The sequence below is a fragment of the Halichoeres trimaculatus genome, unplaced genomic scaffold (assembly GCF_033239565.1).
Source record: "Halichoeres trimaculatus isolate MK-OKI-2021-1 unplaced genomic scaffold, fHalTri1.1 fHalTri1_scaffold_6, whole genome shotgun sequence".
NCBI lineage: Eukaryota > Metazoa > Chordata > Actinopteri > Labriformes > Labridae > Halichoeres > Halichoeres trimaculatus.
This window is the reverse complement of record NW_027437184.1, coordinates 2,324,077-2,345,050: the sequence shown is the minus strand read 5'-3', so window position 1 is coordinate 2,345,050 and position 20,974 is coordinate 2,324,077. Positions and strand designations below refer to the sequence as shown.

At 40.9% G+C, this 20,974-nt stretch overlaps 1 protein-coding gene across 5 annotated transcripts in view; it reads left to right on the top strand.

Moving 5' to 3' along the window:
• The window catches only part of ncam1a (neural cell adhesion molecule 1a), a 481,923-nt gene that overhangs the window by 312,183 nt on the left and 148,766 nt on the right, over positions 1-20,974 (top strand). The gene's annotated exons all lie outside the window — the stretch shown is intronic.

Genomic DNA, 20,974 nt, shown 5'->3' with positions numbered 1-20,974 from the left:
CTGGCCCAAGAAGGTGGAGCTAGAAACACACAGTAACAACTTTATCTCCTATTTATTTACAACGTTGGATGCCTTCTTTGTGTTGACTGACTGGTGAAAAAAGCAGCAGAGTGTGGGAATTGTTCAGAGAAAGCATAACATTGTGCAGTGTCTGTGTCTGTGCAGCGCTGTAGATCATACCGGACCTGTTTGAAAGAAATCTGTCAGACATCTTTTTGAAGTTTGTAGAAAAGTTTCCTGAGGTCCAGGTCTGCAGGTCTGCAGGGTTACAGGGAGGTTGGAGGGAGAGGTGGGTTTGTAGATCTGTGGAGTCTTTCAAGACGTCCCGCTGTATGTGATTTCATGCAACGCAGGTAGACATGACTTGTTTGACTTTGAGGTGGTAGAGGGAGCCTGGGGTGTTCAGGTGGGATCATATCTGACATTTGTATTTGATTGGAATATCTTTATTTTCTCCTGCTGATATCCTGACTTCTGTGTTATACAGTGAGGAAAATAAGTATTAAATGCGTCAACTTTTTTCTCGTTACATTTATTTCCAAAGCTGCAATTCAAACAAAATTTCTCCCAGACATTGGTATTAACTCAAACAATCCACACATGAAAAGAAATCACAATGTTCAGGTCCATAAATAATGATTATGGTGAATTGTCTTCAAATCTGGAATATTCTTTGGTGCCCTCTGGTGAACCCTTTTCTTTACTTCTTTCCATAAATGTTCAGTTGGATTGAAGTCAGGTGATTGACTAGGCCATTCTAACAGATTGATTTTCTTTTTTTGAAACCATTTGAGAGTCAACTTTGCCGTGTGCTTTGGATGGTTGTCCTGCTGGAAGGTCCAGCCACGTCTCATCTTCATCATCCTGGTGGATGGCAGCAGATTCAGATCAAGAATTTCCCCATACATGGCTCCATTCATTGCTCCGTCAGTTATATGAAGTTTGCCAACACCATGAGATGAGAAACAACCCCATGCCATGATGCTTCCTCCTCCAAACTTCACTGTTGGTGTAGTGTTTTTTGGCTGATGTGCAGAGCCATTTCTCCTCCAAACATGGTCTGTAGTATGACAAGTAAGTGTCTTAACGGTCTTGGCCCATCTTATCTATCTGAAATACTTTTACCCTATCAACCCTCGCGGACCCTGAGGTCCTCCGGTGCTGGCCTTTTAACAATACCACAAGTAAGAACTAAAACTCACGGGGAGGCGGCATTCTATTATTATGGTCCCCGATTGTGGAATAGCCTCCCGGAGAGCCTCAGGGGCGCAGAGAATGTTGATATTTTTAAAAAGAGGCTCAAGACCCATCTTTTTAATCAGGCTTTTAACTGACTAGATTAACCTCTTTTTATGCTTACCCCTATCTTTTCACTTTTTTATTATTACTCTACTTTTTACTATTATTATTAATTCTGTTTTGTTTATTTATTTATTTATTTATTTATTTATTTATCTATTTATTAGATTAGTTTATCCTGTTCTATTATGTTGTTTCATTTCAATGTTGTTTGATGTTTATGTTAGGATAAAGATTTATTTAATCTCTACTGTTTTATTCCTTCAGTTTTAGCTTCTAGACCTTTTATCTCATTCTACTATTTTAGTCCCTCGGTTTTCCAGTGTTTCCTCCTGGGGGTCTGCCACACCGGGAGCTGTTTTTGGCCCACTGATTGGGGCGCTGTCCCATGGATGGCTCCGGCCCTGGTGGCTAGTGAGCTCTACACCTTGGTGTGGAGCCACCTGTCTGCCTGGGCTGGGGTGGTCCCTGGGGTGGCGCCCCTTTCAGCCACGGGCCATGGCCCCTCCCGGTGTGCGCAGCCCCCAAAGGTAGCTTTTTCCTCACCTCAGATCTTGGTGCCCAGCCATGTCTCCTCATCAACAGCCTGTCTATGTGTGTGTGTGTGTGTGTGCGTGTGTGTGTGTGTGCGCGTGTGTGTGTGTGTGCGTGTATGTTTGTGTGTGCCGGTATGTATGTCTATGTATGTGCGTGGGTGTTACCGTGTTCAGTGGGTATATTTGTGGGGGTGGGAGGTTTGGGGTTTTAATGGTATTCCTTTGTCTTTGTTTGTTTTGTTTTTCTGGTCTTCCCTTTTGTTTTTATCCTCTGTGAGGCACTTTGTGTTGCAGAAGCATGAAAAGTGCCATACAAATAAAATAAAGTTGAAGTTGAAAGTTGAAGCCCAAAAGTTCAGTTTTGGTCTCATCTGACCAGACAACATTCTCCCAGTATTCTACAGGCTTGTCAAGATGCTGTTTAGCAAACTTTAAACCAGCTTCAACATGCCTTTTCTTGAGGAATGGAGTCCATAGAGGACATGGCGGTGGAGTGCATTGCCTATTGTTTTCTCTGTAACAATTGTACCTGCTGCCTCCAAGTCTTTCTGGAGCTCTTTCAGGGTGGTCCTTGGCTCGTTGAGTACTCTTCTGACTATCTTTCTGACTCCCTGGTCAGAAATCTTCAAGGAGCTCCTGTGCGTGGCCTGTTGATGGTAAGGTGGTGCTTCTTCCACTTGTGAATAATGGCCCCAACGGTGCTGACTGGAATATTCAGGTGCTTTGATATAAGTCTGTAACCAGTTCCATTCTGATGCTGAGCAACAATCAGGTTGTGAATGTCTTCAGAGAGCTCTTTGCCTTTACCCATCATGAGGTGTGTGCTATTTAACTGCTTGGTGAAAAAACGACCTTTTTATGGTGCATTTCCTTGTCAAAGTATACAGCCTTTCCATGGTGTGTTCAATACTTTATTCCTGTGTTATCGTACTTAATTCCACATAATCATTATTTATGGACCTGAACGTTGTGATTTCTGTTCATGTGTGGATTATTTGAGTTAACACCAATGTCTGGGAGAAACTTTGTTTGAATTGCAGCTTTGTAATGAGAAAAAAGTTGGCACGTTCAATACTTATTTTCCCTACTGTATCTCAGTGTAAGTGAAGGACAGCTCCACCAACAACTCACTGCAAAGCAAACACAGAAAAAAGTCAGTTTGATCATGACTTTCATGTAATTTGCTTCAGGTATCAGACTTTTCCTGCAGTACTGAGAGACCGCAGGCTTAACTCAGTCAGAGTGTACTCTCACTTCATGCTGTGCTTCAACGCCTTCTCATAACAGGGCGCATGAAGGGAATACATAAGAAAGACTCTCATTGGGCTCCAGAAATAGATCCCACACAGCTTACTGTACCTGGTTTCAGAGACATGTTCACGTTTAATTTGAAAAGCAAGCCTAAAACTGCATCTGCGAATCCCCATAATCAGGACAGAGTTCTCTAAACAATCATCACGATCCAGCCGTTATTGCATTTGCACAACAGTGTGTACCCAGAGATCTTAAAAACAAGTCAATACGACTGTGTTTGTGCAGCACTCACAGTCATTTAGTATATGGTTGCATATATAATCCCTCTCAGGCATGTCAGGGAGAGCTCTTTGCAAAATGTTTGGCATGGGTTTTATTTTGAAGAGCAGAAACTGTGTGTGGGTTGTACCTCTTCCAATTCTCCCATCCCTCTTCCCTTACAATTGCCGAATAATAGCGAAAAGGCTTGAAATTATTCATGGAAGGGCTTCATTTTGAGATCTAAATTGTCTCATCATATCTCAGGAATTAATTTCTCCATTACCTCCTCCTCACTGACTAAGGGGAATTAAGGAGAGGGCTGTCTACCTAATTGTGTAAGAGATGGAAAAAGGCTTCTCTGGGAAAAAAAGGTTTCCGGTTGGAAAGCTCGGTCTCTGTGTTCTTGGATCCTGTTCAGGTCTCTGTCACTGTTGCTAATGTCTTAACTGTTTTAAAGCCATAGGGATTTACAAGCACCACACAATCAAATCTAAACCCTGCAGAGAGCAGAGGAGAGTAGATCTCTGATACCGAGCGGTATCTCTGCTTTAGCGTACACGCTGCGTATCCATGCATCCCTACACTGCGCCGTCTGCCCCTGCATAGTGTGTGCTTGCTCCTACATGACTTGCATGTTAAGCACCAACAGCTGACTGTTGTAGCCTCGTTGTAATGGAGCCAGTCACCACCGGCTGCCAGGCTCCAATTAGGCATGCAAACCTCCTGATCCAAGACGGGAGAGAAGCTGCCTCAAAGTTCAGCTTTTCAACAGCAAAATCCACTGCTTCCTGTTTGCTCGGGCCCAAAACTCCAAACAGCCTATAATGAAATGATAATGAACATGTGGCCTGTATAAATATTTGTGCTGTTACATAATTGGAATTAAAGAACTCTGCTGTTTTGATGCTAAGACATTAAAAGCCTTTTTACGGTGGCAGCCCTGAAGTCCTTAATTCACTCCTCAGAGAGCGGACGACTCTCTCAGCCTCACTCCGCCGTTCTGGTCATTGTTAATAAAACCTTACAGGCACATTTTCTGCAAAGTGTGAAGGGATTATCAGCAAATTAAAACACCGCTGCTAATACCTTCTCTAAACTCACAATGAGCAACTTCGGATGTGTCCTTCCACATAACTTCCTTCCTCTCTTCGTCAAATTAATAACTTGGATAATCAATCTGCGGGCAGGTTATTAACAAAGCAAACATCAGGTACGTGTTTGTCAGTGAGCCTCTGTTTATACGTATGTATATGTGAGTTGATCTGAGTTAATTAATCCTTTGAGCCGCTAGAAAAGAGCCTAACTCTCTGTGTCTACTGAAGGATAAGAACAAGTTCATTCAGATTTCATTCACTGTTTATGAAAAGTCATTTAAGACATTAACTGGGCAAAAGTTGAAGGATGGTTTAGAGGATCTCAGTTAAAAAACCTGATAAAGGGACAGTTCAAAGTTGTGTAGTGGCTTAAATACATCAGTCAGCTGACCATCTCTGGTCCACCAGGGACTAAACCATAAAACTTCCCGCCCTTTGGCCTCTGGGAGAGTCATTGACATGCACGTTGGAGGCCGGCCACTAGTCAACTTAAAATGTCTTATTAGTAGTACTAGTGGACTGTCTTAGGAGGGAGGGCTGAGAAGTTAGTGATTGCATGCATTGAATTCAACATTTTCTGACCCTCACAGCATGGTTTATTTTTCAACACAGTCGATGTTTTCTTGGGTTGTTGCTGTGTTAGGACGTCTGGACCTTGGGTCATCTCTTAGGGTCTCCCTATTCCTCTTGAATTCAGCTGCCCACTTTTTCACAATTGATAAAACTGGCGCACCATCCTCTAATGTAGCAACCATGGTGACTTGAAAGTCCTTGGAGGTTAACCTCTTTTTCTGCAGATATTTGACAACACCACAGTGCTAAATTTGATTTATATTCACAAAATGGCTCTGGTTCTACGTTTCAAAGGCCTCAAACAGGACATCAGCACCAGTTGATCTAAAAATAAGCCATGCCGCAAGTGTGACAAAACCAAGGGGCAACATCCAGTTAGTAAAAATGAAGTCTGTGTGGAAGTGCTAAAAGTTGCTGTTTGTCAAGAATCTGCTTGAGTCTGTCTGCAGAAAAACTGGAAGTCACGTACACACCCAGCCATAAAAACAGAATTTTTCAGCATTAAAAAACATATTTACAGCCTGGTTCAAAAAACAGCTTGGGTCTAAAACTGATTTCACTATCTGCACACTCTGTACGGTGAGGGGATTTTTTTCTATCTCTGTGGTTTAGGAGTTATTAGGATCATTTGATTTTTTTCAATCAGAGGCACAGCTCCTGTAGCTGCAGTGAATGTGGCCGCGGATTGGCTTCACTTTACAATTTTCAGGAACAGACGGGTGATGTTGAGGATGCTTCATTCATGTTTTATGCAGCCTATGGAGAAAATGTTGAATTTAATGCATGCCAAGTTTCAGCACTATGGCATAACTCCCTCCTAGTCAGGCTACAAACTTTTCAGCCCTCCCTTGTACGACAGTCTACAAGTACTCTTAATAAGACATTTAAAGTTGACTAGTGTTACTAGTAAACCCAAATTCTGTTTAACTAGTAAAGGTTTTCGGCACACTAGTGTGCAAGTAGACCTTACAAGTAGGGATGGCTACCTTTCACACTTGAGACGATACAGTACCAAAAATTGGTACCTGGCAATCAGAACAGGTACTCAACGATACTTTCTGTGTTTATGTGGTAAAAAATATAAATCTATTTCAGAATAAAATATACTTTTTTTTCAACTTAACATATTTATTCTTCAATATATAACCTTGCAATGCTGTGTTCATGTCCAGTATGGAAAATCACCTCCTCTTCCACTCCCTCACAGTCACAAGGATGCGTTTAGGTACCTAAACATGGTACCTTTTGATTTTATGTGAATTGGTACCTGGTACTTTTGACAGAATTTGGTCAGTACCTACAACAGTACCTAACTCGGTACCCATCCGTACTTGTAAGGCAAAGTCATCTACCAGTAGACAGTTTTTGTGTTACTAGTCATAATAATACAGCTTTGAGTTTTTACTGGTGACATTTTTGATTTAGTAGACTTAAAACAGTCTACCAGTGCTACTTGTGAGCATTTTTTGGTCTACTAACAGCACCAGTGACACTTTCTACTTTACTAGTTAAGTCTTTACTGAACTAGTCAACCAAAATTGAGTACATGTACTTTAAATTTGAGTACTAGTAGAGCTGAACTATGGCTGGTACAACTGATATCAGTTTTATGCTCAAACAGCTTTCCATACAAGGCTTGAGAAGAAATAACTTGAGGCTTTCAGAGACCACTGAACCTGAGCTGGTAGTACAGGACTGCTGTGTGGAAAGAAAAGCTAAATAAGGTCAGGAAAACAAAAAGAATTGACTTCAGAATCTTTAATGTCCCTAAGGGAGATTTGTTTTACAACAGGAGTTTAAATATACATTCATACAACCCTGACAAAACGTGGTGAAAGCAGTTAAACAAATACAGACCACAATGCCTAAACCAACATATTCAAATAGCTCTCCTTTACCTTTACCTGCTTCCCCAGAAACAGGAAACCAGCATAAACCTTCCAGATATACACCCAAAGACAAAAGCGTCTGTCGCCCAAACTCAAAGAAGGACAGCCTTTCTATTTCTGGGACAGAAGAGACGTTAAACACTCGGGACGCTGTCTCACCTTTGATAGACAGTTGATTTCCTGCAGACCTCTCAAATCACTTTGTTCAAATTTGCTTGCTTTGAATAAAGTTTTGGACTCAATCTGGCTGAACTCAGACCTATTAGGCAGGGGGGATTGAGGGTCCACCCAGACCCCACCTGCAGGAGGCAATGGACCCAGATGCACCCTCAAGAAAAGATACCACAGCAGGAGATAATGGCACAGAGTTCAGAGTTTCTCTTTATTTTTATGGAAATGTAGCTGTAGCCTCTATAGATGTGAATTTCTCCTGCTGGTGTTGTGTATATTCAGTGTTTTTGGTGAGTTATACGTGAACTTTTCAGAAGACACAGTTTGTAAGGAGATATTAGCAGCAAACAGCGCCTATGTGGAGGACCTGCAGGTAAACTCTGTGGGAGGTGATCCTCCATGTGGATGTGGTGAAAGAAGCTCTGCTGTCTCAGGTTGCTGTGGCCTCTAATTACCTGTGAGGATGGTTTCAGGGGATAACCTGCCTTCTCTGGCTCTGTGAGTGTGTTTGTGCCTTCTTTTCTTGGAAAGGTTGCACACTGATGGTGCAAACTGTCATCTCTGGTTAAGCAACTGTCCGCGCCTCAAGTGCTGGGAACACACCGGACATGACATGTTGGAGTCTGCAGGGGGGGGAATGAGGCAGGTTGGAGTTTCATACGAAGGTTCGTAAGGCAGAAAGACTCAACGAGAGGAAGTGCAGGCGAATTAGAGAAATCCTGATGTCCAGCTCAAAGCCTGGGAAAGTGAATCATCACAGTTTGTTGTTGTGTGTGAATCCCTGAGGGGATGAATGGGACAAAATGAGGAATGAGACACACTTGATGACATCACACCTTACCTGGAGCAGGATGCACCGTGTAATCTGACAATGCAGTCTCCAGCATGGATTCATGTGTGTGTCATTTTTCATATAACACACTTTCTGTGTGTGTGTGTGTGATGTGTAGCTGTTTGGCGCCCCCTCTGGACAGTCTTACATCCTGACTTATGGTGTCCTATACAAATAAAAGACACGGTCAGAACTTCACAGGTGATCTTGAAATAATCTCAACTTAATTTTAATATTTACCTGATGATCAGCAACAAATTGGGTTAATTCAAAATAAGTCTCCATGGTTGGGTCGGACTTTCCCTGTAGAACATGAGACTAAAAGCCCCCATGGCCCTGTTTCCACCAAGTGGTCTGGTTTGGATCAGTAAAGCCTAAATCTGTTTGCGTGTCCACATCCCCTCTTGGTAGGTGGTGTGTAAACTGCATCGGCTACGTTATAGCGTGACAGCAAAGCAAAGCAACACAGCGTACCCCACTAATTAATCCAACAAAGAAAAAAAATGCAACACAGTTACATTTCAACAGCAGTTTCACGCCATTTTCCAAACCAAAAGAAAGCAAGAATAGAATAGAATAGAATAGAATAGAATAGAATAGAATAAATTAGAATAGAATATAATTTTATTGTCATTGTAACAAGTACAACGAAATTGAATTCACAGCAGCAATCAAGAAAACCAAAGTAAGAAAGTGTATAGAAAGTGTAAAAAGCTCCATAATAAAATCGATGCTGACAGCTTGTCCATCATTGTCCAGTCAGCCAGCCTCCACCTCCACAGGGTCCAGGACTGAGCTTCTTCAGCAGTCTGTTCAGTCTCTGTCTCCTGGATCCTGTCTGCTCACAGCAGGTGAAGCTCTTCACATGTGGCCTTGGTGTCTGGTGTTAGCTCTGTTAGCCATGTCTGTGAATAGCATGATGCTACTCTGCCTTCTGGTATTCCCTCTGTTGCTGGGTTAGCACAGCTAGCTCGTCCATCTTATTGGAGATAGATCTTACGTTCCCAATAATGATGGATTGAAGGACAGGTCCATGTCGTCACTTCTAAGCTCTCACCTGAGAACCAGCACGTTGTCTTCACCTCCTTCTCCTCACCGTTTGGGGAAGCATCCGGCCTTGCACCAGTTAGCATTAACATGCTACAGGCTGCTAACAGCTGATTTCACATGTAAACAATGCAGCCATGGTTACATGTAGGATCTCCAGACAAACACAGGAGCAGAAAAATAGTAAAAATATCACTGAAGCCACAAAAAGTTTGGTGTCCATGACCAACAAATGAACCATACAAAGTAATGATCCACTCCAAATACAAATATTACTTAAAAGAGACAAAAAATTTCAAGAAACAGAGAAAGAAGAGAGAGCTGCCGTTGTATTGCGTTGTAATGTATTTCGGGACTTGTTCCAATTTTTAAAGGAAACACCGCAAAATGTGTGCCTTACCAAGATGAACCCAACTATAAAGGTCAAATTTTTAAAAAAGATCCTTAAACATCCCAAAACAAACACGCCATGGTAAAAGTCACGTCTTTACTACAAGGGATGATGGTGCTCACTGTGTCTTTGTTCCCGATGAACATGAGCAATCCAAAGGTGTCACTGCTATCAACGCCAAATGGTTATCCTATAATGAGCCTTTAATCTAATTACGTTATATTTTCTCAAATTACTGATTTTTGTAGAAGCAGTGTTTCCTTAACTGTCTTGGCTGACCCCTACCTATGGAGGCCAGTGGGTGTCAGACGATTTGCAAAAGCCACAACACAACAAAAGTACAGCCACAGCAGAGGTTAAGAGGACAGTTATCCAAACAGACACCGAAAAGTTGTGAAAGTTGTTTTTTTATTTTACCCTCAGCTATTAAAAATATAGCTTAAATGCTAATGTTATTGATGATTATTGATTGATTGTGTTGAGGTTTTTGCAAATTGCCTGACATCCACCGGCCACCGTACCTACCCTTTATAATAGTGTCCAGTATTGAAAACAATGGTTAAAAAAATGACTCGTCAGTGATGGTCTTGTTCACTTCTTCAGAGTAGAGCAGCGCTCTTAATTACAACCCATTTCTTAATTACCCAAAAGCTCCTTTTAAATATTACGAGAGTTTTTTTGATCACTGTGTGACTTGCTCAAACTCCTTGTTGGGCTCAGACCCTGTTGAAACCCTCACTCGGTTGTAATCAGTTAACAGCTTCATTAACAGCTTCATTAACAGAAATATTGCAAAAGTGCTCTTCTTGAAGAGGTTAATTCCTCATAATTTCTCACTCGTTGGTTATTAATCGGGAACTTTGCTGTTTGGTCCCCACTGGTCAGATGTAATAATCTCTTTTCCCATTTGTAAACACTTCTCTTGGTGCAAGTTTTGCTTTGTTTGTCTGTTGGAGCCGCTCCAAGCTGAGCCTCAAATCCTTATTTTTCTGTGACTAAAGGCTGATTGGAGCCAAGTCAAACAAACACGACTCTGATTTCCATTCAGGACACGTTTGTCTTAAAAAATCACAAACATTAGCTGCAACAGACGAGTATTATTACGGGAATTAGGATGCTGGGGTAGAGCAGGGTCTGGTCCAAGTATGAAGTGAATGAATGCGGTGTGCATATAAAAACACAGAGGGTTACAGATACAGCAGATAAAGTGAAAAGGTTTCCTGAAGTCGAGATTTCCAACAGCTTTTCTGTGCGACTCTTCTGATGTGAACAGTAGCTGAGTGCAGTTTTTAAATAGCAGGCCTCTGTGACTCTACGTGTCTAAGTATTGAAGTGAGGAGTTAAGAAGGACTCTTAAGAGCAGACAGAGAGCTTTATGGGTCTTTAGAGAGGACTCAGAGTGAGGGACAAGCTCGGCAGATGGATATTAGATTGGTGTCATGAGTGAACACGTCAGGGCTCGGATAGCTTCATCTTTTATCCGAGCTCCCCGCTCGCCATGCCAAACACGTCTCTCCGTCCCTCCTGTTAATCTACACCTACACCCCCCAATCTCCCCTGCTTCCTGCCGCGCCGGATTCAGTCATGTAATATAGGTCAGGTCTTTATTCATTATTTCTACATTAGTCTGTTGGCGTTTTGGATGTTTGACCACATTTGAAATGGAATTTATGCAGCAAACATCACTGCTGACCATTTTCTAAGGCATCACTACAAACTGAAATCTAACACAGCTCAGAAAGGATTTCGTATCCCACGATGCAGTTACAGTACAGGAGTACAAACACTGTAAGCTTGGATTAATATTTCATCAACTTGGATGTTTGTTTTGAGAGAGTAAAGTCACATTCCTCCTTACAGATGGTACAAACAGGTCTCAATATTTAATGTGTTAAAGGAACAGTCTGCGCTTTGGGTTTGTTGTGTTGGCTTGATGCAGTCTGGCAGATATTATTTATAAACCTGTACCTGTGATTGTTCCTTTGGTTTAAAGTTGTTGTTCTAATCCGTTTCATTTGGAGCGTCTCGTGCTCGCTGCTTTTCACACATAATACCTTCAAAAGCCGCGACTACAAAGTAGTAAACATCTGACAGCAACATCTGAGGTACTGCAAAACATGGCTGTTCAGCTTGGACACCTCTTCTTAACATGTTCATGAAAGGATCCATGGCAGTCTGACGCAAACCTCCTCACTCTGCAGAGAGGAGATTTTGCTTTGTAAGTCTTCACAGTGGGAAGCTGCCCAGATTACTGTGAACACGACCTTGCCTTGAATATGAGACAATGTCAAAGTCGTCTTTTTTCTTCAAGAATGTATGGGAAGTGTTCTCAAAATGTGAGGACATCAGTTTGTCATTTAAGCTCTGATTTTTACTCAAAAAGGGTTTCTTTTGAAGGCAGAAATGTTGGTTACTTGTAAGTAAACACAACATTCAAACTTGGCTCCTCCTCCTTGGCTCAGTGCCAGCTGCAGCACACACCCACAGCCTCCAAACGTGACTACGTGAACACACTCACTAGCCCAGCAACCACCTGTAGCATCGCATTTCCTCGTGGGGGAGACTCAAAAGCTGGGCACCAGATTTGGCATGTTAGCACAAGCTAATCACAGGTATTTGACGCATACTTGATAGCAGAAAGCTAACTAGCCTCGCTCTTGATTCAGAGTAAGTGAAAGTCAAGCCAAGCTTCACCCTTGTTTAGGAAAAAGATTTATCTGTTTGGTGTTTTGTTTCAGTTACTTTGTGTTTTTCTTCCTTTGTGCTACTTCCGCTATCGTAGCCGCTCTAATTAGCTTCTTCCACTTGCTAATCAACAGGCAAATGGTGCCTCAGAGGTTGGAACTTACAAGTTCCATATATAAGGAAGTATTAGGAAGTTGGCAGATCCACACCACCCTCGAGTTTATAATCAAAGATGGCTGCCGCAGGTATAAACAGTAATTGAGCTCCTGTTGTATTCTGTTTGTTTTAGCATTTCTGAATAGTAACTGTCACATGATAAATCTGCCTTATACAGAGTAGTATTCAATGTTTTTATATAGAAATATTGCTGCTATGGCAAATTTCCCCAACTGGGCAACTGGAACGCTTTTAACTCGGAGGCGATGCTGTTCCCACTCCCTACTTCCCAGTTCTGATGAAAATGGAAAGCACCAAAAGTAATTTACACTCTGTGATTGGCTGACAAGACCACGCTTACTCCCCACCCAGAAACTTCCTGACACAACCAAAACATCAACATCCAGGCAGAGAAGGGGGTTTGAGGCAGACACAGACACTGACACACATGTTGAGAGACACCTATGAGCAATTAAGTAGAATTATTCCTGTAAAATTTGACTTTTTATTTTCAAGGAAAATCCTGCAGACTCTAACTTTAAGAAAGATGCTTAGTCTTCAGGGTCTCAAATTTTGTCTGAGAGGCAGATGGAAACATTTGAGGACAGAGTAACTGAATCTTCATCAAGCCTTTCTTCAGATTTCACTCTCCATATGTCGCCACTTTAGTAACAGTGACAGAAACCCGAGTAAGATCCAAGCACTCACCGACAAACTGATGTTACCGTCTCCAACAGACTCTTTTTTCTCTCTTACACAATCAGGCAGACATCCTCCTCCTTAATTCCCCTTAGTCAGAGAGGAGGAGGAGAAGGAGGAGGAGGTAATGTGGAGACATTAAATCTTAAGGGACAGGGCTCAGAAATTTGACTCAAATTGCAGCAATTGGGCGCACTGTTCCCTTTTAAAAGCATCTTTTCAATACCTGTATAACTGCCTTTCAGTTCCTTCATCTTTCATCTGACAGAAGAAACAAAATGTTTTTGGTTATGAGGAAATTGTTACAAAAAAGGTCTTTTTTATTACTGCGCTCATTCTGAAACTTGTATTAGACACACATCCTCTTTATGTGTGTTTTGACACACACACACACACACACACACACACACACACACACACACACAGAAGACAGTGAGGAGTTCATGAAATACAATGCAGCATGAAATGATACCAACCTGTGTTACAATAAAAGGACAGCTTAAGTTTGGAAAAATTAGCCTAGGATCAGCTTGAGGCTGGATGCAGAAAGCGAAAAACAGAAACCACTTACACATCAAGCCAAAAAATAAAAAAAAACTAAAACCTAAACCCTGACTTTTACGGCATTAAAAACATATTTACAGCCTGATTCAAAAAAACGGCTTGGGTTCAAAATGTTGAATTTTTTTGAAACTTATTGGTTTGGAAGATATTAGAGTCAAGAGTTTTTCCAATCAGAGGCGCAACTCAGCTCATGTGACTGTTGAAGGGAAGCTCAAGACCTGTTATATCCAATATGGCCTCCACCAATGATCAGCTTCATTACTCTGCATCAGGAACAGACGGGTGACAAAGCAGAGACTACATCCATATTATATACACTCTGTGTTTACAGATAGGGATGGGTGAGAATCAGAATTAGTATCAGGCTGATACCAGCCTTATTTCAAGGTATCAGTCTCACCATGCCTGCCGATACCAGGGGGCAATATTCAAGGCAAAAAAAATGTACAACACAAGCAAGAACTTAGACAGAAGTGAAAACCTAGTTAGTGCAATAAAGCTGCAGGTGCTGCCATTAAGTGCAAGAATTTTTGTTTGTGTTTTGTTTGTTTTTTTCCCTTGTAAAATAGAGTGTCCATCACTAACCTCAATTAATTACCACAAAAATGTACTTTAGCCTTCAACAACATTCAATGACCACTGGTAAATATTCACTAAGAGCTGGGTCTGAGACCTTCTGACTAATTCTGACTTAGTACACAGGACTAAGTAAGTAAGTCCTCCTCGCCAGTAGTTGGTGCTACATTGCTGCAGTTTGTCATCACAGCAAATACAATAGAATTTCAAATGTCCCTTAGCAGACGCTTTTGTCAACTGTGATGTACAATGTTAACCAGTTGGGGGGGGGTATGGTACCTTGCTTACGGGCACCATGACAGTGCTCAGGAGACTATCCTGACACCTCTCCAGCTACCAGCCCAATTCCCAATTTTGGTCCATGCTGGGACTTGAACCAGCAACCCTCTGGTTACAAGCTCAAGTCCCTATAAAGTGAGCTACTGCCATCCAAATGCCACCCCAAGCCGTCCCAATCTTACCCCAATGTCGCCCATATGTTGACCAAATCTCACCCCACTGATGCCCCAATGTTGCCCCTATGTTGCCCTAATGTCGTCAAATTGTTACCCAATGTTGCCACAATATGACCCCAATGTTGCCCGAATTTGGCCCCAATGTCACCCAAAAGTCACCCTGGTGTTGCCCCAATGCTGCCCCAATGTCACCCCAGGTCGCCCCAATCTTGCCAAATGTCACCCCAATGTCACCCCAATGTCACCCCAATGTCACCCCATTGTCACCCCAATGTTGCCCCAATGCTGCCCCAATGTCTCCCCAGTGTTGCCCAAATGTTACCCCAATGTGGCCCCAAAGTTCCCCCAGTGTCACCCCCATGTTGCACCAATATAGCCCCAGTGCTGCCCCAATGCCGCCCCAATATTACTCCAACGCCCAAATTTTCTTCGGCTGCATTTACAACATAAATGAACCAGGGAAAGTTAACAGTAAAACTGTTTTATTTTGAAAAAATGTGATACTTGTTCGTTTTTTTTAGCACTTTTGTTGATTGCATTGAACATCCCTAGTTACTGAGCACTGCAATAACACACAATACCATACACTCTGATGCTATGCGATGCCACATGACATAATATAAGATACCACACCATGTGATAGGATACAACGTGAAGTTTGGGATTTTTGCCTATGAGAAGTTTTGTAGACTAGCACTGTCAGTATCGTCACCATTTCACTTATTAACACCATGACTTTCTTTTTGTTATTATATTAAAATATCTACAGCAACAGACCAAATGGAGGAAAAAGGTAACTCAGCCAATCCTGAGAGACCAACAGCACCAAGCAGAGTCAAATAAAGAAACAGGAATAAAGTGGATCAGACAAAGAAACAGGATTTGAAACAGCAGGTGTTGATTAGCATTCATTTCCTAATTGTCTCTGCTGTCTGCACTCATTTTTACCCCATGGTTAAACTCCTCAAAGCATGCCCCCAGCACCAACAAAAAGTCAGGCTTTAGTTTGACACTCGAGAGCTCGCAGCCACTTCATCCTGGAGACACAGCTCAAGTGGCCGTTTAGAGAGATACAGAGAGAAAATGGCTCTGGGAATAGCTATCTTTCCCACACCGCCTGAGCTCCTCTTTGTTGTCTTTAGTGTTGCAGATATGATCAGTTGATTTTTGGGCCAGTTGTCTTAGTCTTAGGAGGCACGGCTTTGCTCTGCAGCTTGATATCTGTGATCTTAGTAGATGAGGAATGGAAATGGATATGTTGTTTTCTTTGTATCTACCTCCGGCCTGTACAAGCAAACATACTGTGGGTAGCAGGGCTCTGTGCCTCTGGAGCTTGCATGTTATCCTGGAATGAGGCAGAGGCAGTGTTATGCTGCAAATCAATATTTGTTTGACTTCTTCACAAGACCCTGAAGGAGGGATTCTGATTACTTTGAAAGAGTTGATATTATATTTTTTCACTGGTAAAGAGTGTAGACTGTTTGTTCATCCACTTATAAGTTGGGCTGCACGCACAGGAGCTACATGACCATCACCTGGTCAGGTAACACAAGCTAACCACGGGTATTTGACACATTCCTGGTTAGCAGAAAGCTAACACATGTAGCAGAAAATGAGTAAAAGTCGAGTCAGGCTTCACCCCGCTAAGGAAAAAGCTTTGTCCGTTTGGAGTTTTGTTTCACTTTGGTTGTTTTTTTCCTCTGTGCTACGTCCGCTATCGTAGCTGCTCTAATTAGCTTCATCCACTAGCTAATCAACACCCAAACTAACTTGCGCTGGGTGTGCTGTGATTAGCTGAGGTAGCTTTGTCCATTCTCAGCCCAGAAATGTCCCGAAACAACCAAAAACATCAACATGCAGGCAGAGGGAGGGGGTGTGAGGCAGACACAGATACTGACACACATGTATAGAGGCCCAGAGGAGATGTTTGAGCAGGTTTATTCTTGTAAAAGTTGACATTTTGGTTTATAAAGAAAAACATGCAGTTGTGGCTTATTGCATTCACCCGAAATAAAGAAAAAAAAGAAATCCTCCTGTTTTTTTATCATAACTTTCTCCTAAAAGATAGTTTTTTTAATTTATTTTTAATTTCCTTTTTTTATGTCATAACATTCCTGTAAAACAGTTTTTTTAAAGAAATAAATAAATACATTTATTTATTTATTTTTGTATATTTATTTGTATTTGTTTATTTTTATTTATTTTTTTATTCATTGTTATTTATTTATATTTATTTTTTCATTTTCATTTTTATTTATTTGTTTTTGTTTTTTTATTTATTTTGTATTTGATTATTTATTTTTGTTTAATTATTTTTTTTTATTTTTTTTTTATTTATTTTTTTTTATTATTATTATTTTTTTATTAATTAATTATTTATTTTTTTTTTTTTATTTCCGGATACTATCTCGTAAACACAGGAATCTGCAAAGTAAAGTAATCCCTGAAAATCTTTTAGTGTCATCTCACCTTACCTCACCTATATTGTGCCTGCACCTTTGACCAATGGCAAAAACATGCAGCAATGAGTCAGGCAGCAGAGCATCATGGGAAATCCTGTTTTAACAAGATAATATCTTGTAGAAACAAGAGGATGTATTTAAATATTATTTCAAGTGAATGTATTACGCCACCATACAGAGCCTACCTTTAAGTATATGATAAAATAAGTAATAGGAATACAGACAAAGGACGTTCATGTATTTGGTGTGTATTTTTTAAAAGTGAAGGAATAAATTCCCTGAGAGGAATAAGAAATGAGCTCCTGGTTTCTTTTTCCAGAGAGCCTCCAATATTTTTACTTCCTTACATGACAACACTGTGTACAATCTTAATACACAGCTCACAGTAAACATGCAGGCAGCTTTAGGCGCTGTTTACACCCTGTCAGCTCAATACTCTGCCTCTGCTGTAGCTTCACAGCAATCATGGTAGCTTTCAAAATATTGAGCGTGCAGAGGGAGAAAAGAACAACGAAGGCCACCGCTGTGATTGTCTCCTCTTAGTCACGGCTGTTTTTCTGTGGGAATGAGATTGTCGCATTAAGCACCAGTGTCTTGTTGTGTTGGGTGAGAGTTGGCTGCCTTACTTTGAATTGTGAGTCCTTGCAAACCATTCCCATGAATCTCCTGGTGAGAATTGGGCTGAGACTGACTCACTCGCATGTGTGAAGTAGCGACACGCTGGAAGCTCAGCGGGATCTCTCCGGCGAGCTCGGGATCACGATTCAGCTCTCAGTCTGTGCCTCTCCCCCTTTTACACACATCAGCGCAGATAGGAGCCCTGAATCAAACCGTGGCACATCCAAAAATCACCTCCTGTCATTCTGATGCACACGTGCGAGTCATGACTTCCTGATTACGCCTTTGAAAATTAAAACACTTTTCATCAAGCATGCACAAGCTTCTTCTTCTTCTTTTTTTAAAATTGAATTGATCAGCACGCAGGGAGGAACAAACACCAGGTGTTTCTCTGCGCTCTTCCCGATCTCGCCTGCGTCACTTTAGCTTTAGCTTTAGCTGAAAGATGGAGTGTATTAGAGTCTGAGGAAAAGGATTTTCTTTGAATTACGGCATTATGCCCTGGAAATCATCTGCCAGCAGAGGCAGGGATGAGGAAACAAGTCTGAAAACCCCCTGGAATGGCTCAGTCAGGTGGCTTACATAAACTCTCTAAATACACCAAATCTTCAGAGGAGGATCCTGAATATGCTTCAGACTGCGGCTGAGGACTAAAGATCATCTCACTGAAACTAATTGAAAGTGACACAACATCCAGAGTAATTCTTTATCCAGCTTCATAACTTAACTCTTGGTTGTGCGCACGGAAGGATTGGAAGTTGCAGATTGAGCTATTTTGGGTTATTTCATCCAAAGATCAGGAAGGATGACAGTCAGATGGTGTGGGTATTTTATTTGACAGACCGCAGGCCGAGCCTCAGACAGGTCTTGGTTTATTTAAGGGGTGAGAGCCCGAGGCCAGGGTCAGAGAACACCTGGAGGTGGAGAATCAACGCAGGACATGTCGATAAGTAAACTTCTGCAGAGCTGTAGGTGAGATGACTACATAGGGGAAAATATGACAGCAGCAGCATGATGAGCTGGAAGAAAAACTAGTCAGTATTTTCAGGGTGGATGCTGGTGGTGCTGACTGATGGGGGAAGTAGGATGATTGAAGTAGGCAGTCCTGCTCAGGCTTATCCAAGTGTTGTTAAATAATTCAGGATATGATTTCACATGTAATCAAATTATGACTCAAAAGAAATTTAAGACTATCACCATTATTGGCAACAACTCTGCCTATAAGTGGAAGCTTCTTCTCATTTGTCTTCTCAGGGAATATGAATCATCATCATCATCATCATTTTTGGTGGTGTGTAATATTTCTGTCTGTCTCTTTGAAAATAATTGGGTTAAAAATCATGAATCTGTCAGACTCGGTGGAGGAATACAGGTCCATTTATTGTTAACATTACGGATACGGACAGAGCTTTCTGTCTGTGCTCTGCCGTCAGTATTTCTGCACATTTCCAGAAAACTTACAGACCAAACAGAGCAGTACCAGTGCAAACCATGGGGGCAGTGTTGCTGTTACTACTTGATGCGTACCTTTAGTGACACACAAAGAAGAGATAACGATAGCTGAACTTGCGCAATGTATTTAACAGCCTCACCAACCATTGCCTCCTACAACGCTGCCTCCATTTTTGTCTCTTATGTTGGAGCTACATTAGCAATACCTCCTCCACAGTCACCATGTTCGTTTTTGAGTTTGTTGTTGTCATAAACATTTGACTCTGGGCTGCCCCCTCCTGGTGGATGTATTAGTTAACAACAATGCTAACATAACGGACACATGGAAGTATGCAGGGATGGGTACCAATTTAGGTACTTTTATAGGTATTGACCAAATTCTGTCAAAAGTATAGGGCACCATCAAACGGTACCATGTTTAAGTACCAAAACACATCCTTGTGACTGTGGGGAGAGTAGAAGAGTAGGCAATTTTCCATGCTTGACATGAACACAGCATTATAAGGTTACATATAGAGGAATGAATATGTTCAATTTTATCATTTAACAAATTTATATTTTTTACTACACAAAAACAAAATAGTACCAAAAGTTGGTACCATTGAGTACCAATTGCCTGGTACCAGGCATTTGTATCTTATCGTTTCAAATGTGAAAGGTACCCATCCCTAGAAGTATGTGAGCAGAGGTGGCAACATCGTAACTTTAGCTCAGAGCTAAATTTAAGTAGACACAGGTCGACCTCTGCTGTGTTGATGCTGTAGATGGTGGAGTGCTTCGCTATTTTGCTAATCAAGGTGATAGCCATGTAGCTAGGGTTTTGCCTGTGTTTGCCTTCTGTTGTTCCTGTTATAGAAGAAAATACAATAATAATAATAATAATAATAATAATAATAATAATAATAATAATAATAATAATAATAATAATAATTAAATATTTTATTTATATCACACTTTTCATTTCTTGCTCAAAGTGCTACTCTAAAAATGTTTATCAATCCCCAAAGTAAAATAAAAAAAAAAGATAAATAAAAAATATGTGTATGTATGTATGTATATATATATATATATATATATATATATATATATATATATATATATATATATATATATATATATATATATATATATATATATATGTATATATATATATATTTATTATATATATATATATATATATATATATATATATATATATATATATATATATATATATATATATATATATATATATATATATATATATATATATATATATATATAATTATATGATTATATAATTATATAATTATATAATTTAACCATCACATAAAACAAGAAATTAGGCATTTTCTTACTGCCATCTACTGCCCCCTACTGTTGTGGTGCTGCACTGCAATTACTTTTTTTCGTCTCCAGATTTCGCTGACCTGATTTTCAAAAATAACCCAGGTCTTCAGCCCTTGTAGAGAGCAAAAACAAGCAATGAGCCACAGGAACCATGTGACCATGTAGTTCCAGGTATTATCTTATGAGGAATTTAACGTTCCTGGATCTTTTGGTGTAAAAAAACACCTTAACAGTGTTTGATTTTTTTATTTTCCAGAACTTATTTGCTCAGAACAAGTTATGGCAACATGTTTTGGATAACGAGGAGCATGGCTGACATGACTTACAGACAGGCACAATGTAGCTGTTAGCAAGAAGGCTAACCCTAACCTTAAATTTGCATCCATCTGAGCTCTAACATTTGTTGGGTGAAGCTGGCATCTCCAACATAGGTACCCCAATTCTAGAGTCTCTTTGGGCCCTTGGCAAAAATTCACAGGGGGCCCCTCCAAAGTGAGGGTGGGGCCCCTTTGGAAAGCTCTGTGGGGAGTTGATGAGGTCTTGCAAACGCTTCTCATCGTCAGTTCTCTGTAGTGATTCAAAGGTTGGTCTTCTTTCTGGGCCCCCCTTTTTGCCTGCCCTACCTCTTGGC